The sequence below is a fragment of the Haliotis rufescens genome, unplaced genomic scaffold (genome assembly GCF_023055435.1).
Source record: "Haliotis rufescens isolate VD_foot unplaced genomic scaffold, xgHalRufe1.0.p SCAF_4, whole genome shotgun sequence".
NCBI classification, from domain to species: Eukaryota; Metazoa; Mollusca; class Gastropoda; order Lepetellida; family Haliotidae; genus Haliotis; species Haliotis rufescens.
The window spans coordinates 135,220-149,815 of NW_025964112.1; the positions used below are offsets into that span (position 1 = coordinate 135,220).

General features: G+C 39.5%; 1 protein-coding gene across 1 annotated transcript in view; it reads left to right on the top strand.

The window, feature by feature from the left end:
- The window catches only part of LOC125372371, a 35,617-nt gene that overhangs the window by 1,309 nt on the left and 19,712 nt on the right, over positions 1-14,596 (top strand). The window contains exon 2 of the mRNA XM_048382142.1: positions 13,797-13,943. The gene's annotated coding sequence lies outside the window, so the exon portion shown is untranslated. The remainder of the gene's footprint in view (positions 1-13,796; positions 13,944-14,596) is intronic.

The following is a 14,596-nucleotide window of genomic DNA, read 5'->3' on the forward strand; positions in this document are numbered from 1 at the left end:
AATAACCATAAATTAGTACTGTCAGTTTTTGACTTGACTCTAAAACCTGAAGACATCTCCATTCCTCTTTTGTACTGGACCCCAAAACTCCACAAAGAGATATATGGCTGGTTCCAGGATTCCCTGTCTCAAAGAGTAACCATAATCCTTAAAATGATCAACAGAGGACTTTCACAGAACGTAGTTGAGACACGTGGAATTAATACAAAGCAGATTCTCAAAAACCCAAAGTATTTGCTTGACTTTTTCCAATCTTAGAAAAGAACCAAGTTCCATTCTGTCAAAACATTATATTTTTCAACTTTGTACACCACTATCCCACATGACAAACTAAAGGAAAAACTTCGTTCTTTGATCCCCAGACTTTTGTTACAAAACGCGGTGTACACAGATACAGTAACGTACCTATATTCAGAGGTTCAGGACAAATTTTGAGAAATGAAAGCAAATGCCATCTGAAGTTTACTGAGAAAACAATATGTGAAATGCTGGACTTTCTCATTGATCTCATGTAAATGTAGGGGTAAGACATTAAGGCAAGGAGTAGGCATCACCATTGGCACTAATGTTGCTCCCCTTCTTACGGATCTGTTTCTTTATGCATATGACTTGGAAGTTCCCCTCGGATTGGCAAAGTCAAAACAAGATACTTTGGCCAAGAAGTGTAACTTAAGCTTCAGGTACAGCGATGATCTGATATCGTTCAATTACAATCAAATAACCAATCAAGAATCAAGCATGCTCTTTCTTCCAAGATTTCAAGAGAGATACGACCTTTGCTCAGAAGTTGTTTGATCACGGTTACAAAAATCAAGGCCTCAGTAAAGCTTCACAAAGTTTCATGGTAGACATGTGGAGGACATTTCAAAATTCGACGTATCAGTGACAAAAATTATGTCCAATGCAATCCCTATTTTGACCATATGTTCCCGTGTTTTTTCAGGTGAACAATTTACTTGTCTGTGCATGTATTTGTGATGGGTGCCACCGGTGGGGCAGGATACGCTCACCTCTTTGCTAACACCTGGTACTATCACTATTTGATAGTGATTCATAAACACATGACCATGACATAGTCGGAATCGTACAATCGAATCTGCTTATTGCAGAGATTTCTTTTGGATATGGAAAGAGTTTTTGGCGCTTTATCTACAATTGTGTGAAGTTATCAATCACCATTGTGTTTATTGTAGATTACTTTGTTAACCAACCTTCTACTGAACAGGACGATTTGTCAAAGTATTACAAATTGACGTCAAATCTAGTATGCTTAAGGCCGATGTCAAGAAATGTTTGATTACTTACCTCTCTGAGAAAGCAATATTGTCTGATGATGCTTTGGCTTTGAAGGAAAACACTAATGATTTGGCTTGATAGAAATCCGTATTTGAACTATTTCGACATGGGTTAAGAGAAATATTGGGTCAGTCACCTGGTTTGGGACCATAACGTGTTAAAATGGGCGGGGGATATAGATGACTTCGTTGACTATACGCTTGTTTAGTTATTGTTTCTTGTAATGTGTCATTTGTTTGCATAAAAAAACCCACAGAAACACATTTGTTTTACTTTCCATTTCTTATGAATGCGACCATGGTGGATCTTTTGTGGGTATGCAATGTATGATTCTTCAAGAACATTCAACTCTTGACTCATTACATAGAGAATTGCACATTTACTTTTGGTTACTTTACAGACAGCTGCCGGGGGGATATGTCATATTTGTGATGACTCTTGCTTAGTACAGTTCTGATATCCATCTGTATTTAGTACAGTCCTGATATCCCTCTTTATTTAGTACAGTCTTGTTATCTCTCTTTATATAGCACCGTCCTGATATGCCCCTTTATTTAGTACAGTCCTGATATTCCCCTTTATTTAGTACATTCCTGGTGTACCCCTGTATTTAGTACAGTCTTGTTATCTCTCTTTAAATAGTACCGTCCTGGTATCCCCCTTTCTCAATAACAGTCCTGATATCCCCCTGTATTTAGTACAGTCCTGATATCCCCCTTTATTTAGTACTGTCCTGGTATCCCTCTTTATTTAGTACAGTCTTGTTATCTCTCTTTATTTAGTACATTCCTGATGTACCCCTGTATTTAGTAAGTCTTGTTATCTCTCTTTATTTAGTACTGTCCTGGTAAGCCCCTTTATTTAGTACATTCCTGGTATCCCCCTGTATTTAGTACAGTCCTGATATCCTCCTTTATTTAGTACGGTATTGGTATCCTTCTTTATTTAGTACAGTCCTGATATCCCCCTTTATTTAGTACAGTCCTGGTATCCCTCTTTATTTAGTACAGTCCTGGTATCCCCCTGTATTTAGTACAGTCCTGATATCCCCTTTATTTTGTACAGCCCTGGTATCCCTCTTTATTTAGTACAGTCATGGTATCCCCCTGTATTTAGTACAGTCCTGATATCCACCTGTATTTAGTACAATCCTGTTATCTCTCTTTATGTAGTACCGTCCTGGTATCCCCCTTTATTTAGAACAGTCCTGGTATCCCCCTGTATTTAGTACAGTTCTGGTATCCCTCTTTATTTAGTACAGTCCTGGTATCCCCCTGTATTTAGTACAGTCTTGTTATCTCTCTTTATGTAGTACCGTCCTGGTATCCCCCTTTATTTAGAACAGTCCTGGTATCCCCCTTTATTTAGTACATTCCTAGAATCCCCCTGTATTTAGTACAGTCCTGATATCCCCCTGTATTTAGTACAGTCCTGGTATCCTTTATTTAGTACAGTCCTGATATCCCCCTTTATTTAGTACAGCCCTGATATCCCCCTTTATTTTGTACAGTCCTGGTATCCCCCTTTATTTAGAACAGTCCTGGTATCCCCCTTTATTTAGTGCATTCCTGGAATCCCCCTTTATTTAGTACAGTCCTGATATCCCCCTGTATTTAGTACAGTCCTGGTATCCTTTATTTAGTACAGTCCTGATATCCCCCTTTATTTAGTACAGTCCTGATATCCCCCTTTATTTAGTACAGTCCTGGTATCCCCCTTTATTTAGAACAGTCCTGGTATTCCCCTTTATTTAGTGCATTCCTGGAATCCCCCTTTATTTAGTACAGTCCTGATATCCCCCTGTATTTCGTACAGTCCTGGTATCCTTTATTTAGTACAGTCCTGATATCCCCCTTTATTTAGTACAGTCCTGATATCCCCCTTTATTTAGTACAGTCCTGATATCCCCCTTTATTTAGTACAGTCCTGGTATCCCCCTTTATTTAGAACAGTCCTGGTATCCCCCTTTATTTAGTACAGTCCTGATATCCCCCTTTATTTAGTGCATTCCTGGTATCTCCCTTTATTTAGTACAGTTCTGATATCCACCTGTATTTAGTACAGTCCTGGTATCCCCCTGTATTTAGTACTGTCCTGGTATCCCTCTTTATTTAGTACAGTCTTGTTATCTCTCTTTATTTAGTACATTCCTGATGTACCCCTGTATTTAGTAAGTCTTGTTATCTCTCTTTATTTAGTACTGTCCTGGTAAGCCCCTTTATTTAGTACATTCCTGGTATCCCCCTGTATTTAGTACAGTCCTGATATCCTCCTTTATTTAGTACGGTATTGGTATCCTTCTTTATTTAGTACAGTCCTGATATCCCCCTTTATTTAGTACAGTCCTGGTATCCCTCTTTATTTAGTACAGTCCTGGTATCCCCCTGTATTTAGTACAGTCCTGATATCCCCTTTATTTTGTACAGCCCTGGTATCCCTCTTTATTTAGTACAGTCATGGTATCCCCCTGTATTTAGTACAGTCCTGATATCCACCTGTATTTAGTACAATCCTGTTATCTCTCTTTATGTAGTACCGTCCTGGTATCCCCCTTTATTTAGAACAGTCCTGGTATCCCCCTGTATTTAGTACAGTTCTGGTATCCCTCTTTATTTAGTACAGTCCTGGTATCCCCCTGTATTTAGTACAGTCTTGTTATCTCTCTTTATGTAGTACCGTCCTGGTATCCCCCTTTATTTAGAACAGTCCTGGTATCCCCCTTTATTTAGTACATTCCTAGAATCCCCCTGTATTTAGTACAGTCCTGATATCCCCCTGTATTTAGTACAGTCCTGGTATCCTTTATTTAGTACAGTCCTGATATCCCCCTTTATTTAGTACAGCCCTGATATCCCCCTTTATTTTGTACAGTCCTGGTATCCCCCTTTATTTAGAACAGTCCTGGTATCCCCCTTTATTTAGTGCATTCCTGGAATCCCCCTTTATTTAGTACAGTCCTGATATCCCCCTGTATTTAGTACAGTCCTGGTATCCTTTATTTAGTACAGTCCTGATATCCCCCTTTATTTAGTACAGTCCTGATATCCCCCTTTATTTAGTACAGTCCTGGTATCCCCCTTTATTTAGAACAGTCCTGGTATTCCCCTTTATTTAGTGCATTCCTGGAATCCCCCTTTATTTAGTACAGTCCTGATATCCCCCTGTATTTCGTACAGTCCTGGTATCCTTTATTTAGTACAGTCCTGATATCCCCCTTTATTTAGTACAGTCCTGATATCCCCCTTTATTTAGTACAGTCCTGATATCCCCCTTTATTTAGTACAGTCCTGGTATCCCCCTTTATTTAGAACAGTCCTGGTATCCCCCTTTATTTAGTACAGTCCTGATATCCCCCTTTATTTAGTGCATTCCTGGTATCTCCCTTTATTTAGTACAGTTCTGATATCCACCTGTATTTAGTACAGTCCTGGTATCCCCCTGTATTTAGTACAGTCCTGGTATCCCCCTGTATTTAGTACAGTCCTGATATCCATCTGTATTTAGTACAGTCCTGATGTCCCCCTGTATTTAGTACAGTCTTGATATCCACCTGTATTTAGTACAGTCTTGTTATCTCTCTTTATGTTGTACCGTCCTGGTATCCCCCTTTATTCAGAACAGTCTTGATATCCCCCTTTATTAAGTACAGTGCTGGTAAGCTCCCTTTATTTAGTATAGTGCTGATATCCTCTTTTATTTAGTACAGTCCTGGTATCCCCCTTTATTTAGGACAGAGCTGGTAAGCCCCCTTTATTTAGTACAGTGCTGGTAAGCCCCCTTTATTAGCACAGTGCTGACATCCTCTTTTATTTAGTACAGTTCTGGTATCCCCCTTTATTTAGGACAGTGCTGGTAAGCCCCCTTTATTTAGTACAGTGCTGGTCAGCCCCCTTTATTTAGTACAGTGCTGGTAAGCCCCCTTTATTTAGTACAGTGCTGGTAAGGGGGGGGGGGGGGGGGGGGGGGGGGGGGACAAGCGTCTCAGGCTCGATGGCCCAAAGGTTTGTTTGATATACGGCTAAGTGTGATATTAGATTGATCCAGACATTGCAGTGACTGTCGCCATGATCGTTGCTGAACGACATCTAATCATCCGTATACAATCAGGTTGTGATTCCTGTGATTTGATTTCGCCAATCCGAGCAAAACCTCCGATTCATATGCATACAGAAACATATCAGCAAGGAGGGGAGCACATTCGGTGTCAATGGGGATGCCTACTTCTAGGATACATCTATATATTCTGTCCTCAAATTTCATAATTCCGTTCTTCAGCTGGTTGGGAGTATCTTGCCGTGTTGCAGCTTAGTATCTGTATGTATTATTTATCCGCGTCTGATTAAGTAACAGCAGATGTATATGTTATAATGTAAAGGTTGTATATTTATCGTATATGCTATAATCCAAGTGTATTAACTGCCCGAGACCAAAACAGCCCGTCTTGAACTGTCGGGCAACAAGGTATTTCCAAGCCTGATTTATAACGTGTGTGCTTTCGTAACAGCATATGTATATGATTAACATATCACGAATGCATATGTATCTTTAAGACTGCAATACAAGTTAACTTTCATTCATCAAGCCTAAATGTAGGCTACATGTTAATTTGTGGCCGACTCATTTGAATATATGGCATGAACGAGAGTGTATATTGCATATTCGCCATTTTAATCTTGCACATTAATGCCCTACTGTTAAGCAGGAATACAGAGTAGGTACTGTTACCGATAGCAGATAATCTACTAACGTATACTTTATTTTTATCATGACATACTTGTAGTCTCAGGACAGGCTTTGGAAAATTTGAATTAACAACGTTTTGAACCTCTAATTTGGAAACTCAATAGGTGTATATCATGAATCACTCCACTATGATTATTCCATATTTCATGACATGTATTCACACAAAGCGGTCAGAAGAGATGTGCTATCTCTTCTATATTTCTCAACACTGATCTACCATACTCATGCTGATACAAAGTGCCTGGCCTGTCCCTTCCACCTCTTGAATGATGTCCTCTGATTTGAAGGCTCTCTCACCAATAAGCCTTATCAGGGAGCCCTGCAGAGTAATGCAGTTCACTACGACCTAAAATTTATTCATTCACCCACTCTGTGAGAGACTAAATGTTGAATTAATGCTGTCAGTTATATATTGCTGTATTTTAATTTGTGTATCCATAATGCCTCTCATATTCATACATCAGTAAATGAATAACTATGAGTTCATGTTTAATTTATTACATTATTGCACATGTCTCTCCAGCACCTGTCGCGGAGTTCACGTTAATGCAGTTCAGGAGAAAGGTCAAACAAAACACACTTCCCCCTTTGTAATGCTGCACCGAACCATGTTCCAGACACTATATTAACATTGTTGTCGTGCGTGTAACTCACATCGCTGACCTCAGATGCTTGGAGGCTTGGAGGCGTGGTTTAACGCTGCTTCAGGGAATATTCCAGTGGAAAATTGATAGACATTATAATGTTCATCGAAACACAATTTCATCTTTTAAACACTCCTGACTTGCCAGTGACCGGTCGTCCACGTGTGGCGTATCTTCAACAAGACAACAATATTCGCTTAGTGCATCTACGGAATAGATATCAAAATGCCAATTTGTGGCATAGACGGACGCAAACGGTTAAGGAACAACATCCATCTTCGACGTCCAGCGATACGCCAATTTTGCTCTTTCGTCACCGTGAGGCACGCCTAGATTGCTGCAGACAGCGTCTAAAAGACAAGCCTGGGACAGTATACTGTTCACAAAAGAGCTTTCATTTGGAGAGTTCTGATGGTTGTGGAATGGTCGACATGTTTTCTAGGACATCGATATAGCGACGCTTGTGCTTCTCAACGTCGTTACTTTGGGTTTGGGAGTGTAATGGTAATGGGAGGCATTACAACATGGGAGACAGTTAATGGCAATTTGAATGGCGTACGCTACCGGGACGAGTAGGTCATGTTCTCCCCTTTGTGCAAAGGCTGGGACCTAACGTCACGTTGCAGCAGGATAATGGCCGCCCACACGCTATACCTGATGTAACAGACGTTTTGAGGCAGCATAACATTGCTGTACTGCCATGGTCGGCTGCTTTCCCAGAACTTTACCCCACAGAACATGTCTGGGACGTTATGGTCCATTTGGTGGTGGACAATTGAACAACATTCCCCAGGCTGTTTTCAAACATCTGGTCGCCGCTACCTCGTCTGTAAAAACGCAGCTGATGGTCTCACCCGATATTGACATTATTAATTCTTTCACCGCTCCTCTTTCAGGGCGTGACGCTCTGTCTCTTGTTTCCAGGTATTGGGGTTGTTAATGAATATGAAATAATAAAACAGTGATCAGACAAATGACCAAATATTATGTTGTTATTTTAAATAACATAACATTTACACCACTGTATTTGAAACAAAGCGACGTTAAATCCCATTTCACCTCAATGAGTGACGCTAGAAATTGCTTTTAACAGTATTACCTTACTCTCTAAGAAAGCAAATAATGACAATTATGTATGCTTAAAAAAATTAAAGCTCATTTTGAAACTATAAAGCGCTAATGCACGATAGAGGACAATATTCAAATTTTATGCCCGGCAAGTATGGTTATTCTACATAATGTATTTCGACGGAAACCATAAATCCAAGCAGCTATAGCAAAATGTTTAAAGTACGCTGACGGACAACAGACAATTCGCGGTGGGTCATATGAACTATACACAGGTTACACACTGAAAGGGGGCAAATCACATGTTACGACAAGGAAACGAATTAGATAAACATTGATTCGCTATCATGTCTGGCCCTGCTAATTTAACTGGGTGCGTGAAAAAGCTGTTTTAGCAGAGATCTCTTGTATGACAACATGGGTGACTTCAGCTTTCAAATAATCAACTTTCCCTTTTTGTCAAGCAATATTCCAGCCAGGTTTTGGTGTCTCAACTTGTTAGGTACAATGGAGCATGCTCTGTCTATGAAGATGTCTTACAACGCTTGCTCACATGTTGTGTTAACAGCGTTACACCATTCAAGGCATCGGTAAAGCTTTCAAAAAGTATGATGGTAGACATAGGAAGGACATATCAGAGTTTGACGCATTAGTGACAAAATAATGTCTGCTTAAAATTCACTAGTTTGACTTGAACCATATATTTCTGTTTTTTTTAAGTAAACAACTGACTTGCCTTTGCATGTTTTTTTGTGACGGGAGTCACGGGTGGGGCAGGGTATGCTCAACACTTGGCATCATTACCGTTTGATTGTGATTCATAAACACATGCTTATCATGTAGTGTGAATAGTTCAATGAAAATAACTTTTGGTTTTCTTGCGTCACACAAATATTTACATGATGACAAGTTGTACTGTAAACGTGTCAACGTTAAATAAACAATAGGCTAAAACACGATAAACACTTACACAACTCGTTTGTACATGTTTAGGATTTTGAGCAGATACAGCTTTGACACAAACATCGTTCATATCATTCAAGATTAGCAATTCCATGATATTATTAATTATCAGATAATTGATTGCGTTATCGATGCGATAACCCAATAAGCTTGCTATGATGATCTGATAAATATGCAAATAAGGTTATCTAGCGAGAAATTCTTTTCGTAGATGTTCTCCAATGAGATAAGCACGATATTCTCCAATGAGATAAGGAAGATGTCCTCCACTGCGATAAGGACTACTCACCTACCAACCCACTCACACACTTACACGCGCACACACGCACGTGCATGCATGATACGAGATATGTGCAATTAAACCCCATTTATCAGTGACGTAGGCTAGTTCCCTTTATCGTTTATAGCCTACACAGAAATTTCATAAATATGTATTAATTCATTCATTTTTAAATTTGTTTGATATACAAAATACATAGAGCTTATTAGCCGATCGTGTTTCCAAATTAATACATATACTGAACAACAAAAGTTCCTGTGACATTGAATAAGATTTAATGCAAAGCTATGTTTTTTACCAAATCTGAAACAATTTCAGTTTGCAACAGATAAAAGAATCCTGTAAGTGTTCAAATGGTTTATTTTGCCATACTGACTTCAGAAAATGCCTGATTTCATAAAAAAAACATGAACATGCAAAAATGTCAATTTACAAATCAATAGCGTGTGTGTCCACCTCTGGTGGCGATGCAAGCAACACATCTTCGTCTCATGGAATGGACCAGGCGTCGCACAAAGTCCTTTTGGATATCTGTCCATATCTGCTGGAGTATGTTTCGAAGTTCCTGGAGTATCTGTGGAACACGTGGTTGACGTCGAAGGCGCCGATCCATCTCATACCACATGTGCTCGATTGGTGAGAGATCAGGGGAGCGAGCCGCCCATGGGATGACATTCACGTTGTTTTGTTGAAGAGAATCCTGAACAAGTCGAGCAATATGAGGCCGGGCGTTGTCATATTGAAAGGTAATGCCTGGGCCATGACGACGCCAAAACGGTAGAACAACGGTGCCGATGATCTCGTTTCGTCATCGCTGTCCATTGAGATTTCCCTCTACCACTATCAAACGGGTCCTCTGTCTTGCTGTAATCCTAAAACCCATACTATAACACTGCTGCCCCCGAACCGATCTTCTTCCATGACACAATGATTGACGTAACGTTCACCTCGACGTCGGTACACTCGATCCTGCTTCAAGCATACCAATGGCTCGCAGACGCTCATTTTCGGACAGGCGTGGCATATCGTAATGTTGAATAATTGTGTAATTTTGTTGTTTTTTCTGAGTAGTTGTTGCCAGCACGATGCTAAACGATGCATATGGAATCCCGTTAACGCACGTGTTTTTATACCCATTCTTTGGTAGTGAATTGCATGGGGCTTGCATAAAAGTCAACTTTTGCATGGAATGCATGCTTTTCTGTACCAGTTGCGTTTTTGTGACTTGATTCCATAAATGTACTACAATATTGAAAACTAAACTTTACTTGTTTGAAAAATACACTAAAATAGTGGTGTCACAGGAACTTTTGTTGTTGAGTATATGTTAATATTCCTAACATATGATGGGCAATTTAAACTCAGTGAAGAAGCTTTCGGCACCACGTGTGAAAACAATGTTTCAGTGAAGCACCCAATTTATCATGTAGTGACAAATAACTTGCAGTCAGCAACACATTGGGAACCCGTATCTACGCATAACTGTGAGTGTCAGTCAACAGTGTTTAGAGGAAAGAAGGCAGTGTATCGATGCATGGAGCTTGAAAGTTGTTCCTGCGTGACCGCCTCATTTGCATATTTATCTTATCGTGGTAACAAGTTTATCACTATTATAACACTAGCGATTATATAATGAATACAGTTACCAGGAAAGTTTCGTTTGGTTGACTTCCTCTTGCATTGACGTTTCGCCTTCACTTCAAACCCAACATGGCGGCCTCCTGTGGGTTGTGTTGTGCATTACTGGGAGTAGCTTGCTGTGTGTGTCTTGTTCTGAGTCAGTATGTTTAACGATGTAATTGTTTGCTCAGATGGTCAATATACCTTGATAAACATATCAGACAACAACCGCAACCCCACTGCACGTTGCCATCAATAATTTCAATCGTATATGCCATAAACAGAGATTGTTAGTGGCGTGTGATGACATATCGTAAATATCACATATTTGGAATAAAATAATATCCCCAAAGTCGGCAGCGGGCATGATACATATTTGATTTTCCTCGAATAGGATATTCACGATACGGAAACACATGAAAGTAATACACTCTTTATCATAGAATGCCATTCTTAAAATAAGGGAAGTTTAACACATATTTGAATTCTATAAAACCATATTTAGAAACTGTGTAGGACTACAATACCTGAGTGAACCGCTCCATTTAAGATACAGTATCAAATGACATGCAGTAATGTTGGTTTACATCAGCTCACACCAAAATGTACTTTTGTGGAAATTATGTAAAGCCTTTTTACCAAGTTAGAGTTGTATAGATATATTGAAAGTAGTTCCTCCTGTGAGTCTGTGGTGGCCATAATACAAACTTCACATTCCTCGGATTTGATATTTACCATACGGAAACACACGAAGGTAATACAGTCTTTTTGATTTAATATCATTTTAAAAATAACCGGAGATAAAGACATATTTGCATACACTAAAGTAAATTTGGAAATTGTGTAGGAATATCTGAGTGAAACGCCCCATTTATGATACAGAACCAAATGACATGCAGTCATGTTGGCTTACATAAGCACTCACCAAAGTTACCTTTGAGGAATACGGTATGAAACCTTATGACAAAGTTGACATCACATCTTTGTAGAAATCTTTTATAAGTAGTTCCGCCTAGATGACGTCATTTGCATATTTATCGGATGGTGATACCAAGTTCATATGAGGGGTTCATCGCATTCATAACACTTGCACTCAATATCCGATCTGGGGACACCAGAAATGGGGTTCACACATTGTACCCATGTGGGGAATCAAACCCGGGTCTTCAGCGTGACGAGCAAGCGCCTTAACTACAGGCTCCCCTAACGCCCAAGCCGTTATATGAACACTATAGCACATTCTGATGGGACCGCTGAGGTACAGAGTAATTTGACAAACAATACCATACAGACATCTGTGATATAGACACCATCGTCATTCTGGGAAGACTTGCTTCTCAGTATCACACGCTTCTACGACTATTGAGGATCGGGTCGTGATGTATGACACCACATGTTTGCCTGTGCCAGACTCGATTATTTACAAACGCGCTGATGTAACTGTGCTAATTGTACTCGAAATATAAAGAAAATAGTTTGGGAATTAGGGGATATAATATTCGAATGATATTCTTCAATGTGCTTTTTGGCAGGATTGTGAAGGATGGTTCAATGTTGGGATCTGGCTCTCGCACGTCAAAAGTGTGTTAACCATTCTTGAAACCCAATTCCATTTCAATTCATGGTAGGATACATCAAGTATTTTCATAACTCTTTTATTGTATATATATAATATAATTGGCATTGAGATTCAGTGAACAGGTTTATTTATAAGGATCATACTCATGAACTTGCTAAAAAATACTTTTGATATACAAATCTGCAGGTCAAAAGAAATTGTACCACTTAAAAATGAATTTGCAAAAATGAAAAAAAAAACACAAGTGCAAACTAAATCAGTGCAATACACATCGTCCAAACAGGACAATGCTCCATGCAGAAATTGATACACGTCCACGGCACGCTGCAATACACGTGCATTAAGGGTAGATAAATGACATGGAAGGCATGTCAGACACTCACACTGATGAACAAAACACCACAGAAATGACACGACAGACACCCGAACAACGCGAGCGTGCCCTGAGTATAATAATATGGTTAGTCGACAGACAGTGGCCAGGCGACTCAGGGATCAAGGCATTTGTGCTTGGAGACCTTAAAAAGCGCAACATCGTTGTCATAATTTGAGATGGGGCCTGGACTGTACTTCGTTGTCATTTGCCTGGTGACTGTCATTCGGCTTCAGCCAAATCTCCTTGTTATGTGGTCACGCGTGACTCCTTAAAGCACCAACGTCTTGTTCACCCTGTGTTGTACCGGTAATAGCAGCATGTTATTTGTCACCCTCCAGCAGTTTGGGTGTGAATGAACAGTATATCATTTCTTTTATATCCATATCTTTCGAGGCTGGCGTACTGCAAGTGCAGCAAAAGATTCACTTCAAACTTAAGTTCTGGCTACTGCAGCACAATATTGAAAACCAAACTTTACTTGTTTGAAAAATACACTAAAATATTGGTGTCACAGGAACTTTAGTTGTTGAGTATACATGTTAGGAAGTACCTAAGCTAATAGAAGTACCAATGATCACACCCCACCAACTAGCAAAACATGCTTGTTGTGAGAGGCGACTGACGGGATCGAGTGGTCGTTTCATTGATCGATGTTCATAACGTCAATCCCTGGATTGTCTGATTGAGGTGTTAATACAAACATATAAACTGCATTGTGAGTTGACAGTAACATTTGTACAATACATTTCACCCTCAAGAGAATCACAGTTCAACATGGCCTGAAGTAGTGTATAATATTATATAGCAGCATTTAAGACAACATGGGTCTGGCATCCGAAATGTAAGTTTCATTTAAAATATGAATGTGTTGTTCTTCTCCTTGTATGACAACATTTCATTTTTACAATTACTCTTCAAAAGCAGTATTATCATTGCTACATGAAATAGTACGGCAAATGAGTCTTTGCAACTGACAAAGAATTTCATAATATGGCATAACTGTACATTAAAACATTCCCCAATGAGCAGATAAGTTTTAATAGCAAGTATCATGAAATGAGACGTGTGAATTCCATATCCAGTGAAAATAGTTGGCGTGAAGGAGGTGGACACGATACTTCAAAAACATATATCTCTGAATCCTCTTAAAACATGTTACATGATATCGTTGTAATCGATCCCTGCCTTTTTAAAGCCTTCTCTTCTTGACGTTTATTTTGTCACCAGGTTCCTGCCCTCCAGGACAGTTCGGAGACTCCTGTAGCTATTCCTGTCACTGTGAAGGAGGGGCCGTGTGTTACTCCACCACAGGAGAATGTCCTGGGGCCTGTGCACTACAGTGGAGGGATGGGAGGAATGGCACTTGCCAAAGAGGCAAGTAATCGTATTTCGTTCCCTTTATGTCAAGCAATATTCCTGCAGTTTCAGTCCTTGGTGTCTACATATCACAACTTTTGATGTAAAGTCGAGCATGCGCTTTTAACCAAGATTTCAAAGAGCGTAATACGACTCTTGCTCAGAAGATGTTTTATAAAGGTTACAACATTCAAGCCTTGGTAAAGCTTTCAAAATGTTTTATTGTAGACATGTAGAGGACATATCGAAATATGACGCATCAGTGACAAAAATCATGTCCGATGCAATTCCCTATTTTGACTTGTCCCGTGTTTTTTTAGGTGAAAAATTTACTTGCTTTTGCATGTGTTTGTGACGGTGCCAACGGTAGGGCACGATGCCCTCACCTTTTTGCGAACACCTGGCATCATCTATTTGATAGTGATTTATGAACACGTGTTCGTGATATAGCCGGAATCGTATAATCGACTGTTCTTGGCAGAGATTTCATATGTAAAATGAAGAGGGTTGTGTCGCTTTTATTTGCTGGACTTTGTTGATTTCCCCATCGCAAGGGATAAAGACATCTTTATCACTATGATTCTGCTTTTAATTGTTAGTATTTATAGGAAATTGCATTAACAGTTACATGTTTATTAAAATAATTATGCAAACATATATATACTGAACGG